This window comes from Dreissena polymorpha, chromosome 7 (assembly GCF_020536995.1).
Source record: "Dreissena polymorpha isolate Duluth1 chromosome 7, UMN_Dpol_1.0, whole genome shotgun sequence".
NCBI lineage: Eukaryota > Metazoa > Mollusca > Bivalvia > Myida > Dreissenidae > Dreissena > Dreissena polymorpha.
In genome coordinates this window covers 75,133,618-75,138,325 of record NC_068361.1, presented here as the reverse complement: position 1 = coordinate 75,138,325, position 4,708 = coordinate 75,133,618, and positions in this window count along the sequence as shown.

Here is a 4,708-nt window from a genome sequence, read left to right as displayed (position 1 = left end):
GGTTTGCTGGAGCAAGTGTTATCAATCCCAAGCAATGACGCTAATACACAACTTTATTACGTTTTAATTTGCACTTGTATTGCGTAGGTAACACGTTCTATTTAAACATCTCTGAATCGCAAATATGTGAGAGTCGGTTGATGAATCTTACACTATATTGCCGATTGACTTTAACACTCTCTAAACATGAGACAAAACTACGTTTTTGCATCAGTCACGTTCTCTTATACAAATTCACAAACGCCCATAATTCAGGCGTTAAAAAGTCAGGCGTAAAAAAGTCAGGCGTAAAATAAAAATAATGTCTTTCGAGCTGTATGGCAACAATTGCATCATTGTATGAAAGCTATATAAACGCCATTAAACAAAGTATTGAACTTTAGAAGAGCGTTAAGTTGGTTGTAGTTGGTAAGTAATCAACTGAAAAACACACCTTCTTTAGTATCGCATTGGTAGTAAAATTTACTAAATGATTATTTTTTTACAGATCCACTAAAATAACATAAGAAAAACCTTCACTTGTTGCGACAATACCTCTTTTTATAACTAAACAACCATGTTACTTTCAGTTGGTAAAACATCTATAATCAGTTTAGCTTGTCTTAAGTAGGTGTGTATAACAATTCCTCAATTGTCCTCACACGTGCTCATGGCTGTTTAAATGAGTCGTGTTATGAGAAACTGGGTCTTAATGCATGTGCTTAAAGTGTCGTCTCAGATTAGCCTGTGCAGTCCTCACAGGCTATCAGGGACGACACTTTCCGCTTTTATGACATTTTTCGTTTAAATGAAGTCTCTTCTTAGCAAAATCCAATTAAGCCGGAAAGTGTCGTCCCTGATTAGCCTGTGCGGACTGCATAGGCTAATCTAGGACGACACTTTACGCACATGCATTAAGCCCAGTTTTCTCAGAACGCGACACAAATATTGATACGCGTTCGTGAAAGAGCGTTTCAGCTAGATCATGGCAAAAGTGTTACCTAGCAACCAATCCCATAAAACCATACTCCGCAAAGAAAATAAAATTTGAATAAAACAACCACTATTCTAATCCAGAAAGAACGTATGTCTTTTCCACTACGGTTCATATCAATAACAAAGGCTTGAAATTCCCGACGGGGGTTAATACTGTGATCATAAGTTAATCCAGCCAATTAATATTGGATGACAAAATTCGTTCAAGGATTATATATCAAAAGTCACGCCTAACAGTTAATGAGTACATCGATGATCTTATAAATAACTACAATACTGAATGAATGAGGCGTGATAGCCAATTTAATATATTTCGACCGAGAGATAAATGATACGAGCAGAACTGGATATAGACGGGTACAATAACCAACAAATGCTTGATTGTTTAATATCAGGATGAAAATTTACTTTGGATAATAAAATACCCTGGGCAGCTCGAATGGTTTACAGTTTGAAGAATGCCGACATAACGCAGATTCTGATTTTATCAATTTGCTTAAACAATGGTCAAAGAGGTATCCTAAGTCAATATCGAAACGTATTATAGTTGACATTTGATCGAAACGTATTATAGTTGACATTTGATATTATTTTCAGATTGCCAAGCTGGTGGCACGTGCCTTGGTGAAGACCGAGATACGTGAAAATAATACATGTAGTGTAAAGAAGTCACACTGTGACGAATTGCTCTTGCCACATACTATCGATATTGCGTTGATGTCGGTAGTGGTAGTGGTGGTGATAGTGGTGGTGGTGGGGGTGATGGTAGTTGTGGTGGTGGCGATGGCTTTTATGGGAGTTTTTTTGTTTGGTGGTGGTTGTTGGGGTGGCGGTGGTGGTGATGGTGATGGGTGGTGGGGTGGTGGTGGTGGTAGGAGAGGGGATGGTAGTGGTGGTGGTGTAGTTGTGGTGGTGGTGATAGGTGGTGGAGGTGGTGGTGGTAGTGGTTGAGGGTGTAGTTGTTGGTGGTGATGGTAGTGGTGGTGGCGGTGGTGGTGGTGGTGTTGGTGGTGGTGATGGTAGTGGTGTGGCGGTGGTGGGTGGTGGTGTGATGGTGGTGTGGTAGTGATGTTGATGGTTGGTAGTGGCGGAGGTGGTGGTGGTGGTAGTGGTGGTGGTGCTGCTGCTTGCAGCTTGTTTTAGTAGAACCATATATTATGATAATGGTTATGGTTTTAGAAATAACGGCGGACATAATGACTGTGTTGGTTGCGGTGATAGTTATGTTTTGGAAGGTAGTGATAGTCTTTGTTGTTATGGTGGTGGCCGAAGTGGTGGTCGTGATGGTGGTGGTGGTGAAGTGAAGGTGGTGATAGTTATGTTGGTGCTTGAGGTAGTTGCGGTAGTAGTACTAGCAGCAACAGCTTTAGCGTGCATGCACATATATACCACGGTATCCGTTACTTAATAGAACAGAACAGAATAGATATTTATAACGATTATAACGACTTGTGCATAGTACACCGTCTTTCTTAACCACATTATAATAGATATACCAGAAGGAAATGTGAAAATAAAGTGATAATACCGTAATAAGTAGTGTGCATACTATATTACATAATAAATGACAGCGGTGGAAAAACACAGGGTAATCACTTTTACAAGTTTTTATGTGACAGGGTGGCAATCAGCTATTATGCTTTAACATTTATGGGGAAAAAACACTAAAGATAAAAAAAAAATTACGTTTATCATGAGAATTATTATGTTAAGAAATAGAATGATAAAGCCTACATATATGTCAGTGGTTAAACATGACAGCACATTTTACAATCAAACATGTCTGTTGTGAATATGTATTATGATACAGATAGGTTCTATAAAATACAATGTTTACAATGGAGTATCAAATAAATAACATATGGATCTACATACATACGGATCGTGCTCTGTAAAAAGGCGGTTAAACGCACGTGCGTAGTGTCGTTCTAGATTAGTCTGTTCAGTCCGCAAAGATAAATCACACACGACACTTTCTGCTTTTATGATATTTTTCTTAGCACAAATTCAGTTTATGTGGGAATTCAGTTTAAGCACATGCAATAAACCCCCTTTTCACATAGCGCGACCCATATGGATTATTATGCTAATTATATTAACGTATACAAAATTATTATACACATTAGAATTATACGATTAGAAACAAACCATTGAACAAACAATTAGATAAACAAACAAGAAATAAAACCCGCTGAACATAATAATTCAATTGGTCGTATTTGTATTCTTTACAACATTCAATGTGAACTTTCGTATTAACAGGTCTTCTTTTACAAAAACAAGATTACTTAATAACTCTATCTTTATCACATGTTCTCATGAGGCTTATGAATAAATATGCTATTGGTCGCTTGGAATCATAAGATTGTATGTATTTTTTCCTGATATCTTCATAACAAGGGCAAATAACTTTCTTAGCAGTGCGATTATTACTAAATCAATCCGTTTGGATTCCTAATGGATGACTTGATATTCTTAATCTACAGAAGTAAAATCTGAGACTTTTAGGTAAGACATCTAAGTACCTTTCATATTCAAACGATAGTTTTGTTCAACATTTAAACTGGACTTTTAAGTGAGTGAAATAAATCTTGTTTAAAACAATCTATGACTCTGTATTTAAATTCAGTCAGGGATGCGTTTTTGTTAACATACCGATAATTTTCAAACACGTGCGCGAACCCATATTCATTTTGGAGATATTGTTACATGTGTTACCCAATGTCTCTTCACATTAATACAATCTTTGAGAGCCTCGTTTACAAACAACATTTAATATAATATTATTACTATCTTTATTTTCAAACCAATATTTAATTATTCTTATGTTTTTTTAGATATAAAGGGGATATCCGCCCAGTTCACCATATACTGCAACATGACGTGTATTACTTCTACTCTTAATAATCGTTTACAAAATTTAATGTCTTTCTAGTTCCTTTGATTCGGTATAACCTCAAACTTCAAAAGACTAGTGAAGTATTTGTGTTACAAATGCATCCAATAGTGACAAACTGTTTTTGGCGAAAAATCAATGTCGTTGCATTTACAAAATAGAACTTTTAATGATTTTAATGCTTTTCCATTGAGACGTTGTTTATTTTTTTTACAAAAGTTCCATGTGTGATTAAATACAGTACCTAGATAGTTAAATCATCAACTACTTCGATTGGTTTGCTATTGTAGGTCCATTTTTCGTTTGCTTATAACGCCCCATGTTTTTGAAAAACATTATTTTTGTTTTTGTTATATTTAAAGTTAGACCCCACATACAACTTTTTGAAATTATAAGATCTAAATGTCGCTGAGTTTCTTCAGAAGTTTTACCTAAAATAGCCACGTCATCAGCAAACAACAACCAAATCAGATTAAATCATCAATACTTAGTCCTACATCAATTTTGTACTGCAAATAAAGCTCTAAATCTTCAACTAATCGTGAAATCAACAGAGGGGACATTACCTCCCTTTGTCGTAAACCAACAGCGTTTTGAAATATTCATAATAAGAATAAGAATTCAGAATATTCACACACTATTTGCCTTTTGGTTCATGTCTTTAACAGTTCTAAGAAGTGTTCCATGTAATGTGTAAACATTTTTAATCATATTGCATTTCTATGAATATAATCAAAGCACATCATCATGTCAATCTATATCACGTAGTGCTTCATAATAATAAAGAAGTAATAAAATCGCATTTTTCATTGATCAGGCTTCATTAACATCATTATG